At 35.8% G+C, this 27,331-nt stretch overlaps 18 non-coding genes across 18 annotated transcripts; all 18 read left to right on the forward strand.

Annotated features, from left to right (window-relative positions):
- The first annotated feature begins 3,368 nt into the window (after nucleotides 1-3,368).
- On the forward strand, nucleotides 3,369-3,441 carry TRNAR-ACG (transfer RNA arginine (anticodon ACG)). The gene has a single exon. It is a non-coding gene; the product is annotated as a tRNA-Arg (tRNA).
- A 1,164-nt stretch (nucleotides 3,442-4,605) lies between these two features.
- On the forward strand, nucleotides 4,606-4,677 carry TRNAH-GUG (transfer RNA histidin (anticodon GUG)). The gene has a single exon. It is a non-coding gene; the product is annotated as a tRNA-His (tRNA).
- A 426-nt stretch (nucleotides 4,678-5,103) lies between these two features.
- TRNAR-ACG (transfer RNA arginine (anticodon ACG)) lies at nucleotides 5,104-5,176 on the forward strand. Its single transcript has one exon. It is a non-coding gene; the product is annotated as a tRNA-Arg (tRNA).
- A 1,663-nt stretch (nucleotides 5,177-6,839) lies between these two features.
- Nucleotides 6,840-6,912, forward strand: TRNAR-ACG (transfer RNA arginine (anticodon ACG)). The gene has a single exon. It is a non-coding gene; the product is annotated as a tRNA-Arg (tRNA).
- A 3,393-nt stretch (nucleotides 6,913-10,305) lies between these two features.
- TRNAR-ACG (transfer RNA arginine (anticodon ACG)) lies at nucleotides 10,306-10,378 on the forward strand. The gene has a single exon. It is a non-coding gene; the product is annotated as a tRNA-Arg (tRNA).
- Nucleotides 10,379-13,193: 2,815 nt separating this feature from the next.
- Nucleotides 13,194-13,266, forward strand: TRNAR-ACG (transfer RNA arginine (anticodon ACG)). Its single transcript has one exon. It is a non-coding gene; the product is annotated as a tRNA-Arg (tRNA).
- Nucleotides 13,267-15,506: 2,240 nt separating this feature from the next.
- Nucleotides 15,507-15,579, forward strand: TRNAR-ACG (transfer RNA arginine (anticodon ACG)). Its single transcript has one exon. It is a non-coding gene; the product is annotated as a tRNA-Arg (tRNA).
- A 1,086-nt stretch (nucleotides 15,580-16,665) lies between these two features.
- On the forward strand, nucleotides 16,666-16,738 carry TRNAR-ACG (transfer RNA arginine (anticodon ACG)). The gene has a single exon. It is a non-coding gene; the product is annotated as a tRNA-Arg (tRNA).
- A 1,741-nt stretch (nucleotides 16,739-18,479) lies between these two features.
- On the forward strand, nucleotides 18,480-18,551 carry TRNAH-GUG (transfer RNA histidin (anticodon GUG)). Its single transcript has one exon. It is a non-coding gene; the product is annotated as a tRNA-His (tRNA).
- Nucleotides 18,552-18,978: 427 nt separating this feature from the next.
- Nucleotides 18,979-19,051, forward strand: TRNAR-ACG (transfer RNA arginine (anticodon ACG)). The gene has a single exon. It is a non-coding gene; the product is annotated as a tRNA-Arg (tRNA).
- A 1,083-nt stretch (nucleotides 19,052-20,134) lies between these two features.
- On the forward strand, nucleotides 20,135-20,207 carry TRNAH-AUG (transfer RNA histidin (anticodon AUG)). The gene has a single exon. It is a non-coding gene; the product is annotated as a tRNA-His (tRNA).
- Nucleotides 20,208-20,713: 506 nt separating this feature from the next.
- On the forward strand, nucleotides 20,714-20,786 carry TRNAR-ACG (transfer RNA arginine (anticodon ACG)). Its single transcript has one exon. It is a non-coding gene; the product is annotated as a tRNA-Arg (tRNA).
- A 585-nt stretch (nucleotides 20,787-21,371) lies between these two features.
- Nucleotides 21,372-21,443, forward strand: TRNAH-GUG (transfer RNA histidin (anticodon GUG)). Its single transcript has one exon. It is a non-coding gene; the product is annotated as a tRNA-His (tRNA).
- Nucleotides 21,444-21,870: 427 nt separating this feature from the next.
- Nucleotides 21,871-21,943, forward strand: TRNAR-ACG (transfer RNA arginine (anticodon ACG)). The gene has a single exon. It is a non-coding gene; the product is annotated as a tRNA-Arg (tRNA).
- Nucleotides 21,944-23,028: 1,085 nt separating this feature from the next.
- On the forward strand, nucleotides 23,029-23,101 carry TRNAR-ACG (transfer RNA arginine (anticodon ACG)). The gene has a single exon. It is a non-coding gene; the product is annotated as a tRNA-Arg (tRNA).
- A 1,663-nt stretch (nucleotides 23,102-24,764) lies between these two features.
- On the forward strand, nucleotides 24,765-24,837 carry TRNAR-ACG (transfer RNA arginine (anticodon ACG)). The gene has a single exon. It is a non-coding gene; the product is annotated as a tRNA-Arg (tRNA).
- A 1,164-nt stretch (nucleotides 24,838-26,001) lies between these two features.
- TRNAH-GUG (transfer RNA histidin (anticodon GUG)) lies at nucleotides 26,002-26,073 on the forward strand. Its single transcript has one exon. It is a non-coding gene; the product is annotated as a tRNA-His (tRNA).
- Nucleotides 26,074-26,500: 427 nt separating this feature from the next.
- Nucleotides 26,501-26,573, forward strand: TRNAR-ACG (transfer RNA arginine (anticodon ACG)). The gene has a single exon. It is a non-coding gene; the product is annotated as a tRNA-Arg (tRNA).
- The last annotated feature ends 758 nt before the right edge of the window (nucleotides 26,574-27,331 follow it).

Below are 27,331 nucleotides of genomic sequence, written 5' to 3' on the forward strand. Positions count from 1 at the left end.
AGTACTCTGCATTGTGGCCGCAGCAACCCCGGTTCGAATCCGGGTCACGGCATTTTGATTTTGTTTCTCAATCATCAATTTTTTCACAATACTGAATCTTAAGAAAATTTCAGAAAGTAAGCAGATTCTTTGAAGGTGCTTGCACTATTTGTGTTTAATGCTTATTATAAAGATATCTTAACATGCTTTGAATAATTTAATTGTGAATTATTGTACTAAAGGACTGGGAATTTGACATAAATTCTGGAATTCAGGAAAGAAGAATGTTTGGGCTCTGTCTGAGTAAGTTCATCACATTTTTTAAAGATCTTTTAGCAGTCACAAGGATTATTGTACCTAAAACGTTTTTGGGAAACAATCCCTGCAGATAGTGTACAGTCAATTTCCAAAATGTGATTCTGTATATACTTCAATAACCATAAAACTCTGAAAAAAGGCTCAAAAACAGGAAAGACACTTCAATAACTACAAAACACGTGGGCCAGTGGCGCAATGGATAACGCGTCTGACAACGGATCAGAAAATTGTAGGTTCGACTCTTACCTGGCTCGCTTAAATTGCCGTGATTGTATAGTAGTTAGTACTCTGCGTTGTGGCTGCAGCAACCCCATTTTGAAAACGGGTCACAGCATTTTGATTTTGTTTCACAATCATCCATTTTTTCACAATACTGAATCTTAAGAAAATTTCAGAAAGTAAGCAGATTCTTTGAAGGTGCTTGCACTATTTGTGTTTAATGCTTATTATAAAGCTATCTTAACATGCTTTGAATAATTTAATTGTGAATTATTGTACTAAAGGACTGGGAATTTGACATAAATTCTGGAATTCAGGAAAGAAGAATGTTTGGGCTCTGTCTGAGTAAGTTCATCACATTTTTTAAAGATCTTTTAGCAGTCACAAGGATTATTGTACCTAAAACGTTTTTGGGAAACAATCCCTGCAGATAGTGTACAGTCAATTTCCAAAATGTGATTCTGTATATACTTCAATAACCATAAAACTCCAAACCTGGCTCAAAAACAGGAAAGACACTTCAATTACTACAGGGCACCTGGGCCAGTGGCGCAATGGATATCGTGTCTGACTACGGATCATAAGTTTGTAGGTTCGACTCCTACCTGGCTCGCTTAAATTGACGTGATCGTATAGTGGTTAGTACTCTGCGTTGTGGCCGCAGCAACCCCGGTTCGAAAACGGGTCACAGCATTTTGATTTTGTTTCACAATCATCCATTTTTTCACAATACTGAATCTTAAGAAAATTTCAGAAAGTAAGCAGATTCTTTGAAGGTGCTTGCACTATTTGTGTTTAATGCTTATTATAAAGCTATCTTAACATGCTTTGAATAATTTAATTGTGAATTATTGTACTAAAGGACTGGGAATTTGACATAAATTCTGGAATTCAGGAAAGAAGAATGTTTGGGCTCTGTCTGAGTAAGTTCATCACATTTTTTAAAGATCTTTTAGCAGTCACAAGGATTATTTTACCTAAAACGTTTTTGGGAAACAATCCCTGCAGATAGTGTACAGTCAATTACCAAAATGTGATTCTGTATATACTTCAATAACCATAAAATTCTGAAAACAGGCTCAAAAACAGGAAAGACACTTCAATTACTACAAGACACCCGTCACAGTGGGCAATGGATAACTTGTCTGACTATGGATCTGTAGATTGTAGGTTCGACTCCTACCTGGCTCGCTTAAATTGCTGTGATCGTATAGTGGTTAGTACTCTGCGTTGTGGCCGCTGCAACCCCGGTTCAAATCCGGGTCACGGCATTTTGATTTTGTTTCTCAATCATCCATTTTTTCACAATACTGAATCTTAAGAAAATTTCAGAAAGTAAGCAGATTCTTTGAAGGTGCTTGCACTATTTGTTTTTAATGCTTATTATAAAGCTATCTTAACATGCTTTGAATAATTTAATTGTGAATTATTGTACTAAAGTACTTGGAATTTGACATAAATTCTAGAATTCAGAAAAGAAGAATGTTTGGGCTCTGTCAGAGTAAGTTCATCACATTTTTTAAAGATCTTTTAGCAGTCACAAGGATTTTTTTACCTAAAACGTTTTTGGGAAACAATCCCTGCAGATAGTGTACAGTCAATTTCCAAAATGTGATTCTGTATATACTTCAATAACCATAAAATTCTGAAAACAGGCTCAAAAACAGGAAAGACTCTTCAATTGCTACAAGACACCTGGGAAAGTGGGCAATGGATAACGCGTCTGACTATAGATCAGAAGATTGTAGGTTCGTCTCCTACCTAGCTCACTTAAATTGTCATGATCATATAGAGGTTAGTACTCTGCGTTGTGGCCGCAGCAACCCCGGTTCGAATCCGGGTCACAGCATTTTGATTTTGTTTCTCAATCATCCATTTTTTCACAATACTGAATCTTGAGAAAATTTCAGAAAATAAGCAGATTCTTTGAAGGTGCTTGCACTATTTGTGTTTAATGATTATTATAAAGCTATCTTAACATGCTTTAAATAAATTAATTGTGAATTATTGTACTAAAGGACTGGGAATTTGACATAAATTCTGGAATTCAGGAAAGAAGAATGTTTGAGCTCTGTCTGAGTAAGTTCATTACATTTTTGAAAGATCTTTTAGCAGTCACAAGGATTATTGTACCTAAAACGTTTTTGGGAAACAATCCCTGCAGATAGTGTACAGTCAATTTCCAAAATGTGATTCTGTATATACTTCAATAACCATAAAACTTTAAAACAGGCTCAAAAACAGGAAAGACTCTTCAATTGCTACAAGACACCTGGGACAGTGGGCAATAGATAACGCGTCTGACTATAGATCAGAAGATTGTAGGTTCGACTCCTACCTGGCTCGCTTAAATTGCTGTGATTGTATAGTAGTTAGTACTCTGCGTTGTGGCTGCAGCAATCCCATTTCGAAAACGGGTCACAGCATTTTGATTTTGTTTCACAATCATCCATTTATTCACAATACTGAATCTTAAGAAAATTTCAGAAAGTAAGCAGATTCTTTGAAGGTGCTTGCACTATTTGCGTTTAATGCTTATTATAAAGCTATCTTAACATGCTTTGAATAATTTAATTGTGAATTATTGTACTAAAGGACTGGGAATTTGACATAAATTCTGGAATTCAGGAAAGAAGAATGTTTGGGCTCTGTCTGAGTAAGTTCATCACATTTTTTAATGATCTTTTAGCAGTCACAAGGATTATTTTACCTAAAACGTTTTTGGGAAGCAATCCCTGCAGATATTGTACAGTCAATTTCCAAAATGTGATTCTGTATATACTTCAATAACCATAAAACTCTGAAAAAAGGCTCAAAAACAGGAAAGACACTTCAATTACTACAAAACACGTGGGCCAGTGGCGCAATGGATAATGCGTCTGACTACGGATCAGAAGATTGTAGGTTCGACTCCTACCTGGCTCGCTTAAATTACTGTGATTGTATAGTAGTTAGTACACTGCGTTGTGGCTGCAGCAACCCCATTTCGAAAACGGGTCACAGCATTTTGATTTTGTTTCACAATCATCCATTTTTTCACAATACTGAATCTTAAGAAAATTTCAGAAAGTAAGCAGATTCTTTGAAGGTGCTTGCACTATTTGTGTTTAATGCTTATTATAAAGCTATCTTAACATGCTTTGAATAATTTAATTGTGAATTATTGAACTAAAGGACTGGGAATTTGACATAAATTCTGGAATTCAGGAAAGAAGAATGTTTGGGCTCTGTCTGAGTAAGTTCATCACATTTTTTAAAGATCTTTTAGCAGTCACAAGGATTATTTTACCTAAAACGTTTTTGGGAAACAATCCCTGCAGATAGTGTACAGTCAATTTCCAAAATGTGATTCTGTATATACTTCAATATCCATAAAACTCCAAAACTGGCTCAAAAACAGGAAAGACACTTCAATTACTACAGGGCACCTGGGCCAGTGGCGCAATGGATAACGTGTCTGACTACGGATCATAAGTTTGGAGGTTCGACTCCTACCTGGCTCGCTTAAATTGACGTGATCGTATAGTGGTTAGTACTCTGCGTTGTGGCCGCAGCAACCCCGGTTCGAAAACGGGTCACAGCATTTTGATTTTGTTTCACAATCATCCATTTTTTCACAATACTGAATCTTAAGAAAATTTCAGAAAGTAAGCAGATTCTTTGAAGGTGCTTGCACTATTTGTGTTTAATGCTTATTATAAAGCTATCTTAACATGCTTTGAATAATTTAATTGTGAATTATTGTACTAAAGGACTGGGAATTTGACATAAATTCTGGAATTCAGGAAAGAAGAATGTTTGGGCTCTGTCTGAGTAAGTTCATCACATTTTTTAAAGATCTTTTAGCAGTCACAAGGATTATTTTACCTAAAACTTTTTTGGGAAACAATCCCTGCAGATAGTGTACAGTCAATTACCAAAATGTGATTCTGTATATACTTCAATAACCATAAAATTCTGAAAACAGGCTCAAAAACAGGAAAGACACTTCAATTACTACCAGACACCCGGGACAGTGGGCAATGGATAACGTGTCTGACTATGGATCTGTAGATTGTAGGTTCGACTCCTACCTGGCTCGCTTAAATTGCCGTGATCGTATAGTGGTTAGTACTCTGCGTTGTGGCCGCAGCAACCCCGGTTCGAATCCGGGTCACGGCATTTTGATTTTGTTTCTCAATCATCCATTTTTTCACAATACTGAATCTTAAGAAAATTTCAGAAAGTAAGCAGATTCTTTGAAGGTGCTTGCACTATTTGTGTTTAATGCTTATTATAAAGCTATCTTAACATGCTTTGAATAATTTAATTGTGAATTATTGTACTAAAGGACTGGGAATTTGACATAAATTCTGGAATTCAGGAAAGAAGAATGTTTGGGCTCTGTCTGAGTAAGTTCATCACATTTTTTAAAGATCTTTTAGCAGTCACAAGGATTATTTTACCTAAAACGTTTTTGGGAAGCAATCCCTGCAGATAGTGTACAGTCAATTTCCAAAATGTGATTCTGTATATACTTCAATAACCATAAAACTCTGAAAAAAGGCTCAAAAACAGGAAAGACACTTCAATTACTACAAAACACGTGGGCCAGTGGCGCAATGGATAACGCGTCTGACAACGGATCAGAAGATTGTAGGTTCGACTCCTACCTGGCTCGCTTAAATTGCCGTGATTGTATAGTAGTTAGTACTCTGCGTTGTGGCTGCAGCAACCCCATTTTGAAAACGGGTCACAGCATTTTGATTTTGTTTCACAATCATCCATTTTTTCACAATACTGAATCTTAAGAAAATTTCAGAAAGTAAGCAGATTCTTTGAAGGTGCTTGCACTATTTGTGTTTAATGCTTATTATAAAGCTATCTTAACATGCTTTGAATAATTTAATTGTGAATTATTGTACTAAAGGACTGGGAATTTGACATAAATTCTGGAATTCAGGAAAGAAGAATGTTTGGGCTCTGTCTGAGTAAGTTCATCACATTTTTTAAAGATCTTTTAGCAGTCACAAGGATTATTGTACCTAAAACGTTTTTGGGAAACAATCCCTGCAGATAGTGTACAGTCAATTTCCAAAATGTGATTCTGTATATACTTCAATAACCATAAAACTCCAAAACTGGCTCAAAAACAGGAAAGACACTTCAATTACTACAGGGCACCTGGGCCAGTGGCGCAATGGATATCGTGTCTGACTACGGATCATAAGTTTGTAGGTTTGACTCCTACCTGGCTCGCTTAAATTGACGTGATCGTATAGTGGTTAGTACTCTGCGTTGTGGCTGCAGCAACCCCGGTTCGAAAACGGGTCACAGCATTTTGATTTTGTTTCACAATCATCCATTTTTTCACAATACTGAATCTTAAGAAAATTTCAGAAAGTAAGCAGATTCTTTGAAGGTGCTTGCACTATTTGTGTTTAATGCTTATTATAAAGCTATCTTAACATGCTTTGAATAATTTAATTGTGAATTATTGTACTAAAGGACTGGGAATTTGACATAAATTCTGGAATTCAGGAAAGAAGAATGTTTGGGCTCTGTCTGAGTAAGTTCATCACATTTTTTAAAGATCTTTTAGCAGTCACAAGGATTATTTTACCTAAAACGTTTTTGGGAAACAATCCCTGCAGATAGTGTACAGTCAATTACCAAAATGTGATTCTGTATATACTTCAATAACCATAAAATTCTGAAAACAGGCTCAAAAACAGGAAAGACACTTCAATTACTACAAGACACCCGTCACAGTGGGCAATGGATAATGTGTCTGACTATGGATCTGTAGATTGTAGGTTCGACTCCTACCTGGCTTGCTTAAATTGCCGTGATCGTATAGTGGTTAGTACTCTGCGTTGTGGCCGCTGCAACCCCGGTTCAAATCCGGGTCACGGCATTTTGATTTTGTTTCTCAATCATCCATTTTTTCACAATACTGAATCTTAAGAAAATTTCAGAAAGTAAGCAGATTCTTTGAAGGTGCTTGCACTGTTTGTGTTTAATGCTTATTATAAAGCTATCTTAACATGCTTTGAATAATTTAATTGTGAATTATTGTACTAAAGTACTGGGAATTTGAAATAAATTCTAGAATTCAGGAAAGAAGAATGTTTGGGCTTCCTTCTGAGTAAGTTCATCACATTTTTGAAATATCTTTTAGCAGTCACAATTATTATTTTACCTAAAACGTTTTTGGGAAACAATCCCTGCAGATAGTCTACAGTCAATTTCCAAAATGTGATTCTGTATATACTTCAATAACCATAAAACTCTGAAAATAGGCTCAAAAACAGGAAAGACACTTCAATTACTACAAAACACGTGGGCCAGTGGCGCAATGGATAACGCGTCTGACTACGGATCAGAAGATTGTAGGTTCGACTCCTACCTGGCTCGCTTATACTGCCGTGATCGTATAGTGGTTAGTACTCTGCGTTGTTGCCGCAGCAACCCCGGTTCGAATCCGGGTCACGGCATTTTAATTTTGTTTCTCAATCATCCATTTTTTCACAATACTGAATCTTAAGAAAATTTCAGAAAGTAAGCAGATTCTTTGAAGGTGCTTGCACTATTTGTGTTTAATGCTTATTATAAAGCTATCTTAACATGCTTTGAATAATTTAATTGTGAATTATTATACTAAAGTACTTGGAATTTGACATAAATTCTAGAATTCAGAAAAGAAGAATGTTTGGGCTCTGTCTGAGTAAGTTCATCACATTTTATAAAGATCTTTTAGCAGTCACAAGGATTATTTTACCTAAAATGTTTTTGGGAAACAATCCCTGCAGATAGTGTACAGTCAATTTCCAAAATGTGATTCTGTATATACTTCAATAACTATAAAATTCTGAAAACAGGCTCAAAAACAGGAAAGACACTTCAATTACTACAAGACACCCGGGACAGTGGGCAATGGATAACGTGTCTGACTATGGATCTGTAGATTGTAGGTTCGACTCCTACCTGGCTTGCTTAAATTGCCGTGATCGTATAGTGGTTAGTACTCTGCGGTGTGGCCGCAGCAACCCCGGTTCGATTCCGGGTCACGGCATTTTGATTTTGTTTCTCAATCATCCATTTTTTCACAATACTGAATCTTAAGAAAATTTCAGAAAGTAAGCAGATTCTTTGAAGGTGCTTGCACTATTTGTGTTTAATGCTTATTATAAAGCTATCTTAACATGCTTTGAATAATTTAATTGTGAATAATTTTACTAAAGGACTAGGAATTTGACATAAATTCTAGAATTCAGGAAAGAAGAATGTTTGGGCTCTGTCTGAGTAAGTTCATTACATTTTTGAAAGATCTTTCAGCAGTCACAAGGATTATTGTACCTAAAACATTTTTGGGAAACAATCCCTGCAGATAGTGTACAGTCAATTTCCAAAATGTGATTCTGTATATACTTCAATACCCATAAAACTTTAAAACAGGCTCAAAAACAGGAAAGACTCTTCAATTACTACAAGACACCCGGGACAGTGGGCAATGGATAACGTGTCTGACAACGGATCTGTAGATTGTTGGTTCTACTCCTACCTGGCTCACTTAAATTGCCGTGATCATATAGTGGTTAGTACTCTGTGTTGTTGCCGCAGCAACCCCGGTTCGAATTCGGGTCACGGCATTTTGATTTTGTTTCTCAATCATCCATTTTTTCACAATACTGAATATTAAGAAAATTTCAGAAAGTAAGCAGATTCTTTGAAGGTGCTTGCACTATTTGTGTTTAATGCTTATTATAAAGCTATCTTAACATGCTTTGAATAATTTAATTGAGAATAATTTTACTAAAGGACTAGGAATTTGACATAAATTCTAGAATTCAGGAAAGAAGAATGTTTGGGCTCTGTCTGAGTAAGTTCATTACATTTTTGAAAGATCTTTCAGCAGTCACAAGGATTATTGTACCTAAAACATTTTTGGGAAACAATCCCTGCAGATAGTGTACAGTCAATTTCCAAAATGTGATTCTGTATATACTTCAATAACCATAAAACTTTAAAACAGGCTCAAAAACAGGAAAGACTCTTCAATTACTACAAGACACCTGGGACAGTGGGCAATGGATAACGCGTCTGACTATAGATCAGAAGATTGTAGGTTCGACTCCTATCTAGCTCACATAAATTGTCATGATCGTATAGAGGTTAGTACTCTGCGTTGTGGCCGCAGCAACCCCGGTTTGAATCCGGGTCACAGCATTTTGATTTTGTTTCTCAATCATCCATTTTTTCACAATACTGAATCTTAAGAAAATTTCAGAAAGTAAGCAGATTCTTTGAAGGTGCTTGCACTATTTGTGTTTAATGCTTATTATAAAGCTATCTTAACATGCTTTGAATAATTTAATTGTGAATTATTGTACTAAAGGACTGGGAATTTGACATAAATTCTGGAATTCAGGAAAGAAGAATGCTTGGGCTCTGTCTGAGTAAGTTCATCACATTTTTTAATGATCTTTTAGCAGTCACAAGGATTATTTTACCTAAAACGTTTTTGGGAAGCAATCCCTGCAGATAGTGTACAGTCAATTTCCAAAATGTGATTCTGTATATACTTCAATAACCATAAAACTCTGAAAAAAGGCTCAAAAACAGGAAAGACACTTCAATTACTACAAAACACTGGGCCAGTGGCGCAATGGATAATACGTCTGACTACGGATCAGAAGATTGTAGGTTCGACTCCTACCTGGCTCGCTTAAATTGCCGTGATTGTATAGTAGTTAGTACTCTGCGTTGTGGCTGCAGCAATCCCATTTTGAAAACGGGTCACAGCATTTTGATTTTGTTTCTCAATCATCCATTTTTTCACAATACTGAATCTTGAGAAAATTTCAGAAAATAAGCAGATTCTTTGAAGGTGCTTGCACTATTTGTGTTTAATGATTATTATAAAGCTATCTTAACATGCTTTGAATAAATTAATTGTGAATTATTGTACTAAAGGACTGGGAATTTGACATATATTCTGGAATTCAGGAAAGAAGAATGTTTGGGCTCTGTCTGAGTAAGTTCATTACATTTTTGAAAGATCTTTTAGCAGTCACAAGGATTATTGTACCTAAAACGTTTTTGGGAAACAATCCCTGCAGATAGTGTACAGTCAATTTTCAAAATGTGATTCTGTATATACTTCAATAACCATAAAACTTTAAAACAGGCTCAAAAACAGGAAAGACTCTTCAATTGCTACAAGACACCTGGGACAGTGGTCAATAGATAACGCGTCTGACTATAGATCAGAAGATTGTAGGTTCGACTCCTACCTGGCTCGCTTAAATTGCCGTGATTGTATAGTAGTTAGTACTCTGTGTTGTGGCTGCAGCAATCCCATTTCGAAAACGGGTCACAGCATTTTGATTTTGTTTCACAATCATCCATTTTTTCACAATACTGAATCTTAAGAAAATTTCAGAAAGTAAGCAGATTCTTTGAAGGTGCTTGCACTATTTGTGTTTAATGCTTATTATAAAGCTATCTTAACATGCTTTGAATAATTTAATTGTGAATTATTGTACTAAAGGACTGGGAATTTGACATAAATTCTGGAATTCAGGAAAGAAGAATGTTTGGGCTCTGTCTGAGTAAGTTCATCTCATTTTTTAATGATCTTTTAGCAGTCACAAGGATTATTTTACCTAAAACGTTTTTGGGAAGCAATCCCTGCAGATAGTGTACAGTCAATTTCCAAAATGTGATTCGGTATATACTTCAATAACCATAAAACTCTGAAAAAAGGCTCAAAAACAGGAAAGACACTTCAATTACTACAAAACACGTGGGCCAGTGGCGCAATGGATAATGCGTCTGACTACGGATCAGAAGATTGTAGGTTCGACTCCTACCTGGCTCGCTTAAATTGCCGTGATTGTATAGTAGTTAGTACTCTGCATTGTGGCTGCAGCAACCCCATTTCGAAAACGGGTCACAGCATTTTGATTTTGTTTCACAATCATCCATTTTTTCACAATACTGAATCTTAAGAAAATTTCAGAAAGTAAGCAGATTCTTTGAAGGTGCTTGCACTATTTGTGTTTAATGCTTATTATAAAGCTATCTTAACATACTTTGATTAATTTAATTGTGAATTATTGTACTAAAGGACTGGGAATTTGACATAAATTCTGGAATTCAGGAAAGAAGAATGTTTGGGCTCTGTCTGAGTAAGTTCATCACATTTTTTAAAGATCTTTTAGCAGTCACAAGGATTATTTTACCTAAAACGTTTTTGGGAAACAATCCCTGCAGATAGTGTACAGTCAATTTCCAAAATGTGATTCTGTATATACTTCAATAACCATAAAACTCCAAAAGTGGCTCAAAAACAGGAAAGACACTTCAATTACTACAGGGCACCTGGGCCAGTGGCGCAATGGATAACGTGTCTGACTACGGATCATGAGTTTGTAGGTTCGACTCCTACCTGGCTCACTAAAATTGACGTGATCGTATACTGGTTACTACTCTGCGTTGTGGCCGCAGCAACCCCGGTTCGAAAACGGGTCACAGCATTTTGATTTTGTTTCACAATCATCCATTTTTTCACAATAATGAATCTTAAGAAAATTTCAGAAAGTAAGCAGATTCTTTGAAGGTGCTTGCACTTTTTGTGTTTAATGCTTATTATAAAGCTATCTTAACATGCTTTGAATAATTTAATTGTGAATTATTGTACTAAAGGATTTGGGATTTTGACATAAATTCTGGAATTCAGGAAAGAAGAATGTTTGGCTTTGTCTGAGTAAGTTCATCACATTTTTTAAAGATCTTTTAGCAGTCACAAGGATTATTTTACCTAAAACGTTTTTGGGAATCAATCCCTGCAGATAGTTTACAGTCAATTACCAAAATGTGATTCTGTATATACTTCAATAACCATAAAGTTCTGAAAACAGGCTCAAAAACAGGAAAGACACTTCATTTACTACAAGACACCTGGGACAGTGGGCAATGGATAACGTGTCTGACTATGGATCTGTAGATTGCAGGTTCGACTCCTACCTGGCTCGCTTAAATTGCCGTGATTGTATAGTAGTTAGTACTCTGCGTTGTTGCTGCAGCAATCCCCTTTCGAAAACGGGTCACAGCATTTTGATTTTGTTTCACAATCATCCATTTTTTCACAATACTGAATCTTAAGAAAATTTCAGAAAGTAAGCAGATTCTTTGAAGGTGCTTGCACTATTTGTGTTTAATGCTTATTATAAAGCTATCTTAACATGCTTTGAATAAATTAATTGTGAATTATTGTACTAAAGGACTGGGAATTTGACATAAATTCTGGAATTCACTAAAGAAGAATGGTTGGGCTCTGTCTGAGTAAGTTCATTACATTTTTGAAAGATCTTTTAGCAGTCACAAGGATTATTGTACCTAAAACGTTTTTGGGAAACAATCCCTGCAGATAGTGTACAGTCAATTTCCAAAATGTGATTCTGTATATACTTCAATAACCATAAAACTTTAAAACAGGCTCAAAAACAGGAAAGACTCTTCAATTGCTAAAAGACACCTGGGACAGTGGGCAATAGATAACGCGTCTGACTATAGATCAGAAGATTGTAGGTTCGACTCCTACCTGGCTCGCTTAAATTGCCGTGATTGTATAGTAGTTAGTACTCTGCGTTGTGGCTGCAGCAACCCCATTTTGAAAACGGGTCACAGCATTTTGATTTTGTTTCACAATCATCCATTTTTTCACAATACTGAATCTTAAGAAAATTTCAGAAAGTAAGCAGATTCTTTGAAGGTGCTTGCACTATTTGTGTTTAATGCTTATTATAAAGCTATCTTAACATGCTTTGAATAATTTAATTGTGAATTATTGTACTAAAGGACTGGGAATTTGACATAAATTCTGGAATTCAGGAAAGAAGAATGTTTGGGCTCTGTCTGAGTAAGTTCATCACATTTTTTAAAGATCTTTTAGCAGTCACAAGGATTATTTTACCTAAAACGTTTTTGGGAAACAATCCCTGCAGATAGTGTACAGTCAATTTCAAAATTTTATTCTGTATATACTTCAATAACCATAAAACTTTAAAACAGGCTCAAAAACAGGAAAGACTTTTCAATTGCTACAAGACACCTGGGACAGTGGGCAATAGATAACGCGTCTGACTATAGATCAGAAGATTGTAGGTTCGACTCCTACCTGGCTCGCTTAAATTGCCGTGATTGTATAGTAGTTAGTACTCTGCGTTGTGGGTGCAGCAATCCCCTTTCAAAAACGGGTCACAGCATTTTGATTTTGTTTCACAATCATCCATTTTTTCACAATACTGAATCTTAAGAAAATTTCAGAAAATAAGCAGATTCTTTGAAGGTGCTTGCACTATTTGTGTTTAATGCTTATTATAAAGCTATCTTAACATGCTTTGAATAATTTAATTGTGAATTATTGTACTAAAGGACTGGGAATTTGACATAAATTCTGGAATTCAGGAAAGAAGAATGTTTGGGCTCTGTCTGAGTAAGTTCATCACATTTTTTAATGATCTTTTAGCAGTCACAAGGATTATTTTACCTAAAACGATTTTGGGAAGCAATCCCTGCAGATAGTGTACAGTCAATTTCCAAAATGTGATTCTGTATATACTTCAATAACCATAAAACTCTGAAAAAAGGCTCAAAAACAGGAAAGACACTTCAATTATTACAAAACACGTGGGCCAGTGGCGCAATGGATAATGCGTCTGACTACGGATCAGAAGATTGTAGGTTCGACTCCTACCTGGCTCGCTTAGATTGCTGTGATTGTATAGTAGTTCGTACTCTGCGTTGTGGCTGCAGCAACCCCATTTCGAAAACGGGTCACAGCATTTTGATTTTGTTTCACAATCATCCATTTTTTCACAATACTGAATCTTAAGAAAATTTCAGAAAGTAAGCAGATTCTTTGAAGGTGCTTGCACTATTTGTGTTTAATGCTTATTATAAAGCTATCTTAACATGCTTTGAATAATTTAATTGTGAATTATTGTACTAAAGTACTTGGAATTTGACATAAATTCTAGAATTCAGAAAAGAAGAATTTTTGGGCTCTGTCTGAGTAAGTTCATCACATTTTTTAAAGATCTTTTAGCAGTCACAAGGATTATTTTACCTAAAATGTTTTTGGGAAACAATCCCTGCAGATAGTGTACAGTCAATTTCCAAAATGTGATTCTGTATATACTTCAATAACCATAAAACTCCAAAACTGGCTCAAAAACAGGAAAGACACTTCAATTACTACAGGGCACCTGGGCCAGTGGCGCAATGGATAACGTGTCTGACTACGGATCATAAGTTTGTAGGTTCGACTCCTACTTGGCTCACTAAAATTGACATGATCGTATAGTGGTTACTACTCTGCGTTGTGGCCGCAGCAACCCCAGTTCGAAAACGGGTCACAGCATTTTGATTTTGTTTCACAATCATCCATTTTTTCACAATACTGAATCTTAAGAAAATTTCAGAAAGTAAGCAGATTCTTTGAAGGTGCTTGCACTTTTTGTGTTTAATGCTTATTATAAAGCTATCTTAACATGCTTTGAATAATTTAATTGTGAATTATTGTACTAAAGGACTGGGAATTTGACATAAATTCTGGAATTCAGGAAAGAAGAATGCTTGGGCTCTGTCTGAGTAAGTTCATCACATTTTTTAATGATCTTTTAGCAGTCACAAGGATTATTTTACCTAAAACGTTTTTGGGAAGCAATCCCTGCAGATAGTGTACAGTCAATTTCCAAAATGTGATTCTGTATATACTTCAATAACCATAAAACTCTGATAAAAGGCTCAAAAACAGGAAAGACACTTCAATAACTACAAAACACGTGGGCCAGTGGCGCAATGGATAATGCGTCTGACTACGGATCAGAAGATTGTAGGTTTAACTCCTACCTGGCTCGCTTAAATTGCCGTGATTGTATAGTAGTTAGTACTCTGCGTTGTGGCTGCAGCAATCCCATTTCGAAAACGGGTCACAGCATTTTGATTTTGTTTCTCAATCATCCATTTTTTCACAATACTGAATCTTGAGAAAATTTCAGAAAATAAGCAGATTCTTTGAAGGTGCTTGCACTATTTGTGTTTAATGATTATTATAAAGCTATCTTAACATGCTTTGAATAAATTAATTGTGAATTATTGTACTAAAGGACTGGGAATTTGACATAAATTCTGGAATTCAGGAAAGAAGAATGTTTGGGCTCTGTCTGAGTAAGTTCATTACATTTTTGAAAGATCTTTTAGCAGTCACAAGGATTATTGTACCTAAAACGTTTTTGGGAAACAATCCCTGCAGATAGTGTACAGTCAATTTCCAAAATGTGATTCTGTATATACTTCAATAACCATAAAACTTTAAAACAGGCTCAAAAACAGGAAAGACTCGTCAATTGCTACAAGACACCTGGGACAGTGGGCAATAGATAACGCTTCTGACTATAGATCAGAAGATTGTAGGTTCGACTCCTACCTGGCTCGCTTAAATTGCCGTGATTGTATAGTAGTTAGTACTCTGCGTTGTGGCTGCAGCAATCCCATTTCGAAAACGGGTCACAGCATTTTGATTTTGTTTCACAATCATCCATTTTTTCACAATACTGAATCTTAAGAAAATTTCAGAAAGTAAGCAGATTCTTTGAAGGTGCTTGCACTATTTGTGTTTAATGCTTATTATAAAGCTATCTTAACATGCTTTGAATAATTTAATTGTGAATTATTGTACTAAAGGACTGGGAATTTGACATAAATTCTGGAATTCAGGAAAGAAGAATGTTTGGGCTCTGTCTGAGTAAGTTCATCACATTTTTTAATGATCTTTTAGCAGTCACAAGGATTATTTTACCTAAAACATTTTTGGGAAGCAATCCCTGCAGATAGTGTACAGTCAATTTCCAAAATGTGATTCTGTATATACTTCAATAACCATAAAACTCTGAAAAAAGGCTCAAAAACAGGAAAGACACTTCAATTACTACAGGGCACCTGGGCCAGTGGCGCAATGGATAACGTGTCTGACTACGGATCATAAGTTTGTAGGTTCGACTCCTACCTGGCTCACTAAAATTGAGGTGATCGTATAGTGGTTACTACTCTGCGTTGTGGCCGCAGCAACCCCGGTTCGAAAACAGGTCACAGCATTTTGAGTTTGTTTCACAATCATCCATTTTTTCACAATACTGAATCTTAAGAAAATTTCAGAAAGTAAGCAGATTCTTAGAAGGTGCTTGCACTTTTTGTGTTTAATGCTTATTATAAAGCTATCTTAACATGCTTTGAATAATTTAATTGTGAATTATTGTACTAAAGGATTTGGGATTTTGACATAAATTCTGGAATTCAGGAAAGAAGAATGTTTGGGCTCTGTCTGAGTAAGTTCATCACATTTTTTAAAGATCTTTTAGCAGTCACAAGGATTATTTTACCTAAAACGTTTTTGGGAAACAATCCCTGCAGATAGTGTACAGTCAATTACCAAAATGTGATTCTGTATATACTTCAATAACCATAAAGTTCTGAAAACATGCTCAAAAACAGGAAAGACACTTCATTTACTACAAGACACCTGGGACAGTGGGCAATGGATAACGTGTCTGACTATGGATCTGTAGATTGTAGGTTCTACTCCTACCTGGCTCGCTTAAATTGCTGTGATCGTATAGTGGTTAGTACTCTGCGTTGTGGTCGCAACAACCCCGGTTCGAATCCGGGTCACAGCATTTTGATTTTGTTTCTCAATCATCCATTTTTTCACAATACTGAATCTTAAGAAAATTTCAGAAAGTAAGCAGATTCTTTGAAGGTGCTTGCACTATTTGTGTTTAATGCTTATTATAAAGCTATCTTAACATGCTTTGAATAATTTAATTGTGAATTATTGTACTAAAGTACTGGGAATTTGACATAAATTCTGGAATTCAGGAAATAAGAATGTTTGGGCTTCCTTCTGAGTAAGTTCATCACATTTTTGAAATATCTTTTAGCAGTCACAATTATTATTTTACCTAAAACGTTTTTGGGAAACAATCCCTGCAGATAGTCTACAGTCAATTTCCAAAATGTGATTCTGTATATACTTCAATAACCATAAAACTCTGAAAATAGGCTCAAAAACAGGAAAGACACTTCAATTACTAAAAAACTTGTGGGCCAGTGGCGCAATGGATAACGCGTCTGACTACGGATCAGAAGATTGTAGGTTCGACTCCTACCTGGCTCGCTTATATTGCCTTGATCGCATAGTGGTTAGTACTCTGCGTTGTGGACGCAGCAACCCCGGTTCGAAAACAGGTCACGGCATTTTGATTTTGTTTCTCAATCATCCATTTTTTCACAATACTGAATCTTAAGAAAATTTCAGAAAGTAAGCAGATTCTTTGAAGGTGCTTGCACTATTTGTGTTTAATGCTTATTATAAAGCTATCTTAACATGCTTTGAATAATTTAATTGTGAATTATTGTACTAAAGGACTGGGAATTTGACATAAATTCTGGAATTCAGGAAAGAAGAATGTTTGGGCTCTGTCTGAGTAAGTTCATCACAATTTTTAAAGATCTTTTAGCAGTCACAAGGATTATTTTACCTAAAACGTTTTTGGGAAACAATCCCTGCAGATAGTGTACAGTCAATTACCAAAATGTGATTCTGTATATACTTCAATAACCATAAAGTTCTGAAAACAGGCTCAAAAACAGGAAAGACACTTCAATTACTACAAGACACCTGGGACAGTGGGCAATGGATAACGTGTCTGACTATGGATCTGTAGATTGTAGGTTCTACTCCTACCTGGCTCGCTTAAATTGCCCTGATCGTATAGTGGTTAGTACTCTGCGTTGTGGCCGCAGCAACCCCGGTTCGAATCCGGGTCACGGCATTTTGATTTTGTTTCTCAATCATCCATTTCTTCACAATACTGAATCTTAAGAAAATTTCAGAAAGTAAGCAGATTCTTTGAAGGTGCTTGCACTATTTGTGTTTAATGCTTATTATAAAGCTATCTTAACATGCTTTGAATAATTTAATTGTGAATTATTGTACTAAAGTACTTGGAATTTGACATAAATTCTAGAATTCATAAAAGAAGAATGTTTGGGCTCTGTCAGAGTAAGTTCATCACATTTTTTAAAGATCTTTTAGCAGTCACAAGGATTATTGTACCTAAAACATTTTTGGGAAACAATCCCTGCAGATAGTGTACAGTCAATTTCAAAAATATGATTCTGTATATACTTCAATAAACATAAAACTTTAAAACAGGCTCAAAAACAGGAAAGACTCTTCAATTACTACAACACACCTGGGACAGTGGGCAATGGATAACGTGTCTGACTATAGATCAGAAGATTGTAGGTTCGACTCCTACCTGGCTCGCTTAAATTGCCGTGATTGTATAGTAGTTAGTACTCTGCGTTGTGGCTGCAGCAACCCCATTTCAAAAACGGGTCACAGCATTTTGATTTTGTTTCACAATCATCCATTTTTTCACAATACTGAATCTTAAGAAAATTTCAGAAAGTAAGCAGATTCTTTGAAGGTGCTTGCACTATTTGTGTTTAATGCTTATTATAAAGCTATCTTAACATGCTTTGAATAATTTAATTGTGAATTATTGTACTAAAGGACTGGGAATTTGACATAAATTCTGGAATTCAGGAAAGAAGAATGTTTGGGCTCTGTTTGAGTAAGTTCATCACATTTTTTAATGATCTTTTAGCAGTCACAAGGATTATTTTACCTAAAACGTTTTTGGGAAGCAATCCCTGCAGATAGTGTACAGTCAATTTCCAAAATGTGATTCTGCATATTCTTCAATAACCATAAAGTTCTGAAAACAGGCTCAAAAACAGGAAAGACACTTCAATTACTACAAGACACCTGGGACAGTGGGCAATGGATAACGTGTCTGACTATGGATCTGTAGTTTGTAGGTTCTACTCCTACCTGGCTCGCTTAAATTGCCGTGATCGTATAGTGGTTAGTACTCTGCGTTGTGGCCGCAGCAACCCCGGTTCGAATCCGGGTCACGGCATTATGGTTTTGTTTCTCAATCATCCATTTTTTCACAATACTGAATCTTAAGAAAATTTCAGAAAGTAAGTAGATTCTTTGAAGGTGCTTGCACTATTTGTGTTTAATGCTTATTATAAAGCTATCTTAACATGCTTTGAATAATTTAATTGTGAATTATTGTACTAAAGTACTGGGAATTTGACCTAAATTCTGGAATTCAGGAAATAAGAATGTTTGGGCTTCCTTCTGAGTAAGTTCATCACATTTTTGAAATATCTTTTAGCAGTCACAATTATTATTTTACCTAAAACGTTTTTGGGAAACAATCCCTGCAGATAGTCTACAGTCAATTTCCAAAATGTGATTCTGTATATACTTCAATAACCATAAAACTCTGAAAATAGGCTCAAAAACAGGAAAGACACTTCAATTACTAAAAAACACGTGGGCCAGTGGTGCAATGGATAACGCGTCTGATTACGGATCAGAAGATTGTAGGTTCGACTCCTACCTGGCTCGCTTATATTGCCTTGATCGCATAGTGGTTAGTACTCTGTGTTGTGGACGCAGCAACCCCGGTTCGAAAACAGGTCACGGCATTTTGATTTTGTTTCTCAATCATCCATTTTTTCACAATACTGAATCTTAAGAAAATTTCAGAAAGTAAGCAGATTCTTTGAAGGTGCTTGTACTATTTGTGTTTAATGCTTATTATAAAGCTATCTTAACATGCTTTGAATAATTTAATTGTGAATTATTGTACTAAAGGACTGGGAATTTGACATAAATTCTGGAATTCAGGAAAGAAGAATGTTTGGGCTCTGTCTGAGTAAGTTCATCACATTTTTTAAAGATCTTTTAGCAGTCACAAGGATTATTTTACCTATAACGTTTTTGGGAAACAATCCCTGCAGATATTGTTCAGTCAATTACCAAAATGTGATTCTGTATATACTTCAATAACCATAAAATTCTGAAAACAGGCTCAAAAACAGGAAAGACACTTCAATTACTACATGACACCCGGGACAGTGGGCAATGGATAACGTGTCTGACTATGGATCTGTAGATTGTAGGTTCAACTCCTACCTGGCTCGCTTAAATTGCCGTGATCGTATAGTGGTTAGTACTCTGCGTTGTGGCTGCCGCAACCCCGGTTCGAATCCGGGTCACAGCATTTTGATTTTGTTTCACAATCATCCATTTTTTCACAATACTGAATCTTAAGAAAATTTCAGAAAGTAAGCAGATTCTTTGAAGGTGCTTGCACTATTTGTGTTTAATGCTTATTATAAAGCTATCTTAACATGCTTTGAATAATTTAATTGTGAATTATTGTACTAAAGGACTGGGAAATTGACATAAATTCTGGAATTCAGGAAAGAAGAATGTTTGGGCTCTGTCTGAGTAAGTTCATCACATTTTTTAAAGATCTTTTAGCAGTCACAAGGATTATTTTACCTAAAACGTTTTTGGGAAACAATCCCTGCAGATAGAGTACAGTCAATTTCCAAAATGTGATTCTGTATATACTTCAATAACCATAAAACTCCAAAACTGGCTTAAAAACAGGAAAGACACTTCAATTACTACAGGGCACCTGGGCCAGTGGCGCAATGGATAACGTGTCTGACTATGGATCATAAGTTTGTAGGTTCGACTCCTACCTGGCTCGCTTAAATTGACATGATCGTATAGTGGTTAGTACTCTGCGTTGTGGCAGCAGCAACCCCGGTTCGAAAACGGGTCACAGCATTTTGATTTTGTTTCACAATCATCCATTTTTTCACAATACTGAATCTTAAGAAAATTTCAGAAAGTAAGCAGATTCTTTGAAGGTGCTTGCACTATTTGTGTTTAATGCTTATTATAAAGCTATCTTAACATGCTTTGAATAATTTAATTGTGAATTATTGTACTAAAGGACTGGGAATTTGACATAAATTCTGGAATTCAGGAAAGAAGAATGTTTGGGCTCTGTCTGAGTAAGTTCATCACATTTTTTAATGATCTTTTAGCAGTCACAAGGATTATTTTACCTAAAACGTTTTTGGGAAGCAATCCCTGCAGATAGTGTACAGTCAATTTCCAAAATGTGATTCTGTATATACTTCAATAACCATAAAACTCTGAAAAAAGGCTCAAAAACAGGAAAGACACTTCAATTACTACAAAACACGTGGGCCAGTGGCGCAATGGATAATGCGTCTGACTACGGATCAGAAGATTGTAGGTTCGACTCCTACCTGGCTCGCTTAAATTGCCGTGATTGTATAGTAGTTAGTACTCTGCGTTGTGGCTGCAGCAATCCCATTTCGAAAACGGGTCACAGCATTTTGATTTTGTTTCTCAATCATCCATTTTTTCACAATACTGAATCTTGAGAAAATTTCAGAAAATAAGCAGATTCTTTGAAGGTGCTTGCACTATTTGTGTTTAGCGATTATTATAAAGCTATCTTAACATGCTTTGAATAAATTAATTGTGAATTATTGTACTAAAGGACTGGGAATTTGACATAAATTCTGGAATTCAGGAAAGAAGAATGTTTGGGCTCTGTCTGAGTAAGTTCATTACATTTTTGAAAGATCTTTTAGCAGTCACAAGGATTATTGTTCCTAAAACGTTTTTGGGAAACAATCCCTGCAGATAGTGTACAGTCAATTTCCAAAATGTGATTCTGTATATACTTCAATAACCATAAAACTTTAAAACAGGCTCAAAAACAGGAAATACTCTTCAATTGCTACAAGACACCTGGGACAGTGGGCAATAGATAACGCATCTGACTATAGATCAGAAGATTGTAGGTTCGACTCCTACCTGGCTCGCTTAAATTGCCGTGATCGTATAGTGGTTAGTACTCTGCGTTGTGGCCGCAGCAACCCCGGTTCGAATCCGGGTCACGGCATTATGGTTTTGTTTCTCAATCATCCATTTTTTCACAATACTGAATCTTAAGAAAATTTCAGAAAGTAAGCAGATTCTTTGAAGGTGCTTGCACTATTTGTGTTTAATGCTTATTATAAAGCTATCTTAACATGCTTTGAATAATTTAATTGTGAATTATTGTACTAAAGTACTGGGAATTTGACCTAAATTCTGGAATTCAGGAAATAAGAATGTTTGGGCTTCCTTCTGAGTAAGTTCATCACATTTTTGAAATATCTTTTAGCAGTCACAATTATTATTTTACCTAAAACGTTTTTGGGAAACAATCCCTGCAGATAGTCTACAGTCAATTTCCAAAATGTGATTCTGTATATACTTCAATAACCATAAAACTCTGAAAATAGGCTCAAAAACAGGAAAGACACTTCAATTACGAAAAAACACGTGGGCCAGTGGCGCAATGGATAACGCGTCTGATTACGGATCAGAAGATTGTAGGTTCGACTCCTACCTGGCTCGCTTATATTGCCTTGATCGCATAGTGGTTAGTACTCTGTGTTGTGGACGCAGCAACCCCGGTTCGAAAACAGGTCACGGCATTTTGATTTTGTTTCTCAATCATCCATTTTTTCACAATACTGAATCTTAAGAAAATTTCAGAAAGTAAGCAGATTCTTTGAAAGTGCTTGCACTATTTGTGTTTAATGCTTATTATAAAGCTATCTTAACATGCTTTGAATAATTTAATTGTGAATTATTGTACTAAAGGACTGGGAATTTGACATAAATTCTGGAATTCAGGAAAGAAGAATGTTTGGGCTCTGTCTGAGTAAGTTCATCACATTTTTTAAAGATCTTTTAGCAGTCACAAGGATTATTTTACCTAAAACGTTTTTGGGAAACAATCCCTGCAGATAGTGTACAGTCAATTACCAAAATGTGATTCTGTATATACTTCAATAACCATAAAGTTCTGAAAACATGCTCAAAAACAGGAAAGACACTTCATTTACTACAAGACACCTGGGACAGTGGGCAATGGATAACGTGTCTGACTATGGATCTGTAGATTGTAGGTTCTACTCCTACCTGGCTTGCTTAAATTGCTGTGATCGTATAGTGGTTAGTACTCTGCGTTGTGGTCGCAACAACCCCGGTTCGAATCCGGGTCACAGCATTTTGATTTTGTTTCTCAATCATCCATTTTTTCACAATACTGAATCTTAAGAAAATTTCAAAAAGTAAGCAGATTCTTTGAAGGTGCTTGCACTATTTGTGTTTAATGCTTATTATAAAGCTATCTTAACATGCTTTGAATAATTTAATTGTGAATTATTGTACTAAAGTACTGGGAATTTGACATAAATTCTGGAATTCAGGAAATAAGAATGTTTGGGCTTCCTTCTGAGTAAGTTCATCACATTTTTGAAATATCTTTTAGCAGTCACAATTATTATTTTACCTAAAACGTTTTTGGGAAACAATCCCTGCAGATAGTCTACAGTCAATTTCCAAAATGTGATTCTGTATATACTTCAATAACCATAAAACTCTGAAAATAGGCTCAAAAACAGGAAAGACACTTCAATTACTAAAAAACTTGTGGGCCAGTGGCGCAATGGATAACGCGTCTGACTACGGATCAGAAGATTGTAGGTTCGACTCCTACCTGGCTCGCTTATATTGCCTTGATCGCATAGTGGTTAGTACTCTGCGTTGTGGATGCAGCAACCCCGGTTCGAAAACAGGTCACAGCATTTTGATTTTGTTTCTCAATTATCCATTTTTTCACAATACTGAATCTTAAGAAAATTTCAGAAAGTAAGCAGATTCTTTGAAGGTGCTTGCACTATTTGTGTTTAATGCTTATTATAAAGCTATCTTAACATGCTTTGAATAATTTAATTGTGAATTATTGTACTAAAGGACTGGGAATTTGACATAAATTCTGGAATTCAGGAAAGAAGAATGTTTGGGCTCTGTCTGAGTAAGTTCATCACAATTTTTAAAGATCTTTTAGCAGTCACAAGGATTATTTTACCTAAAACGTTTTTGGGAAACAATCCCTGCAGATAGTGTACAGTCAATTACCAAAATGTGATTCTGTATATACTTCAATAACCATAAAGTTCTGAAAACAGGCTCAAAAACAGGAAAGACACTTCAATTACTACAAGACACCTGGGACAGTGGGCAATGGATAACGTGTCTGACTATGGATCTGTAGATTGTAGGTTCTACTCCTACCTGGCTCGCTTAAATTGCCCTGATCGTATAGTGGTTAGTACTCTGCGTTGTGGCCGCAGCAACCCCGGTTCGAATCCGGGTCACGGCATTTTGATTTTGTTTCTCAATCATCCATTTCTTCACAATACTGAATCTTAAGAAAATTTCAGAAAGTAAGCAGATTCTTTGAAGGTGCTTGCACTATTTGTGTTTAATGCTTATTATAAAGCTATCTTAACATGCTTTGAATAATTTAATTGTGAATTATTGTACTAAAGGACTGGGAATTTGACATAAATTCTGGAATTCAGGAAAGAAGAATGTTTGGGCTCTGTCTGAGTAAGTTCATCACATTTTTTAATGATCTTTTAGCAGTCACAAGGATTATTTTACCTAAAACGTTTTTGGGAAGCAATCCCTGCAGATAGTGTACAGTCAATTTCCAAAATGTGATTCTGTATATTCTTCAATAACCATAAAGTTCTGAAAACAGGCTCAAAAACAGGAAAGACACTTCAATTACTACAAGACACCTGGGACAGTGGGCAATGGATAACGTGTCTGACTATGGATCTGTAGATTGTAGGTTCTACTCCTACCTGGCTTGCTTAAATTGCTGTGATCGTATAGTGGTTAGTACTCTGCGTTGTGGTCGCAACAACCCCGGTTCGAATCCGGGTCACAGCATTTTGATTTTGTTTCTCAATCATCCATTTTTTCACAATACTGAATCTTAAGAAAATTTCAAAAAGTAAGCAGATTCTTTGAAGGTGCTTGCACTATTTGTGTTTAATGCTTATTATAAAGCTATCTTAACATGCTTTGAATAATTTAATTGTGAATTATTGTACTAAAGTACTGGGAATTTGACATAAATTCTGGAATTCAGGAAATAAGAATGTTTGGGCTTCCTTCTGAGTAAGTTCATCACATTTTTGAAATATCTTTTAGCAGTCACAATTATTATTTTACCTAAAACGTTTTTGGGAAACAATCCCTGCAGATAGTCTACAGTCAATTTCCAAAATGTGATTCTGTATATACTTCAATAACCATAAAACTCTGAAAATAGGCTCAAAAACAGGAAAGACACTTCAATTACTAAAAAACTTGTGGGCCAGTGGCGCAATGGATAACGCGTCTGACTACGGATCAGAAGATTGTAGGTTCGACTCCTACCTGGCTCGCTTATATTGCCTTGATCGCATAGTGGTTAGTACTCTGCGTTGTGGATGCAGCAACCCCGGTTCGAAAACAGGTCACAGCATTTTGATTTTGTTTCTCAATTATCCATTTTTTCACAATACTGAATCTTAAGAAAATTTCAGAAAGTAAGCAGATTCTTTGAAGGTGCTTGCACTATTTGTGTTTAATGCTTATTATAAAGCTATCTTAACATGCTTTGAATAATTTAATTGTGAATTATTGTACTAAAGGACTGGGAATTTGACATAAATTCTGGAATTCAGGAAAGAAGAATGTTTGGGCTCTGTCTGAGTAAGTTCATCACAATTTTTAAAGATCTTTTAGCAGTCACAAGGATTATTTTACCTAAAACGTTTTTGGGAAACAATCCCTGCAGATAGTGTACAGTCAATTACCAAAATGTGATTCTGTATATACTTCAATAACCATAAAGTTCTGAAAACAGGCTCAAAAACAGGAAAGACACTTCAATTACTACAAGACACCTGGGACAGTGGGCAATGGATAACGTGTCTGACTATGGATCTGTAGATTGTAGGTTCTACTCCTACCTGGCTCGCTTAAATTGCCCTGATCGTATAGTGGTTAGTACTCTGCGTTGTGGCCGCAGCAACCCCGGTTCGAATCCGGGTCACGGCATTTTGATTTTGTTTCTCAATCATCCATTTCTTCACAATACTGAATCTTAAGAAAATTTCAGAAAGTAAGCAGATTCTTTGAAGGTGCTTGCACTATTTGTGTTTAATGCTTATTATAAAGCTATCTTAACATGCTTTGAATAATTTAATTGTGAATTATTGTACTAAAGGACTGGGAATTTGACATAAATTCTGGAATTCAGGAAAGAAGAATGTTTGGGCTCTGTCTGAGTAAGTTCATCACATTTTTTAATGATCTTTTAGCAGTCACAAGGATTATTTTACCTAAAACGTTTTTGGGAAGCAATCCCTGCAGATAGTGTACAGTCAATTTCCAAAATGTGATTCTGTATATTCTTCAATAACCATAAAGTTCTGAAAACAGGCTCAAAAACAGGAAAGACACTTCAATTACTACAAGACACCTGGGACAGTGGGCAATGGATAACGTGTCTGACTATGGATCTGTAGTTTGTAGGTTCTACTCCTACCTGGCTCGCTTAAATTGCCGTGATCGTATAGTGGTTAGTACTCTGCGTTGTGGCCGCAGCAACCCCGGTTCGAATCCGGGTCACGGCATTATGGTTTTGTTTCTCAATCATCCATTTTTTCACAATACTGAATCTTAAGAAAATTTCAGAAAGTAAGTAGATTCTTTGAAGGTGCTTGCACTATTTGTGTTTAATGCTTATTATAAAGCTATCTTAACATGCTTTGAATAATTTAATTGTGAATTATTGTACTAAAGTACTGGGAATTTGACCTAAATTCTGGAATTCAGGAAATAAGAATGTTTGGGCTTCCTTCTGAGTAAGTTCATCACATTTTTGAAATATCTTTTAGCAGTCACAATTATTATTTTACCTAAAACGTTTTTGGGAAACAATCCCTGCAGATAGTCTACAGTCAATTTCCAAAATGTGATTCTGTATATACTTCAATAACCATAAAACTCTGAAAATAGGCTCAAAAACAGGAAAGACACTTCAATTACTAAAAAACACGTGGGCCAGTGGCGCAATGGATAACGCGTCTGATTACGGATCAGAAGATTGTAGGTTCGACTCCTACCTGGCTCGCTTATATTGCCTTGATCGCATAGTGGTTAGTACTCTGTGTTGTGGATGCAGCAACCCCGGTTCGAAAACAGGTCACGGCATTTTGATTTTGTTTCTCAATCATCCATTTTTTCACAATACTGAATCTTAAGAAAATTTCAGAAAGTAAGCAGATTCTTTGAAGGTGCTTGTACTATTTGTGTTTAATGCTTATTATAAAGCTATCTTAACATGCTTTGAATAATTTAATTGTGAATTATTGTACTAAAGGACTGGGAATTTGACATAAATTCTGGAATTCAGGAAAGAAGAATGTTTGGGCTCTGTCTGAGTAAGTTCATCACATTTTTTAAAGATCTTTTAGCAGTCACAAGGATTATTTTACCTATAACGTTTTTGGGAAACAATCCCTGCAGATATTGTTCAGTCAATTACCAAAATGTGATTCTGTATATACTTCAATAACCATAAAATTCTGAAAACAGGCTCAAAAACAGGAAAGACACTTCAATTACTACATGACACCCGGGACAGTGGGCAATGGATAACGTGTCTGACTATGGATCTGTAGATTGTAGGTTCAACTCCTACCTGGCTCGCTTAAATTGCCGTGATCGTATAGTGGTTAGTACTCTGCGTTGTGGCCGCCGCAACCCCGGTTCGAATTCCGGGTCACAGCATTTTGATTTTGTTTCACAATCATCCATTTTTTCACAATACTGAATCTTAAGAAAATTTCAGAAAGTAAGCAGATTCTTTGAAGGTGCTTGCACTATTTG

Source organism: Taudactylus pleione, unplaced genomic scaffold, assembly GCF_031769625.1.
Source record: "Taudactylus pleione unplaced genomic scaffold, aTauple2 ptg000551l, whole genome shotgun sequence".
NCBI classification, from domain to species: Eukaryota; Metazoa; Chordata; class Amphibia; order Anura; family Myobatrachidae; genus Taudactylus; species Taudactylus pleione.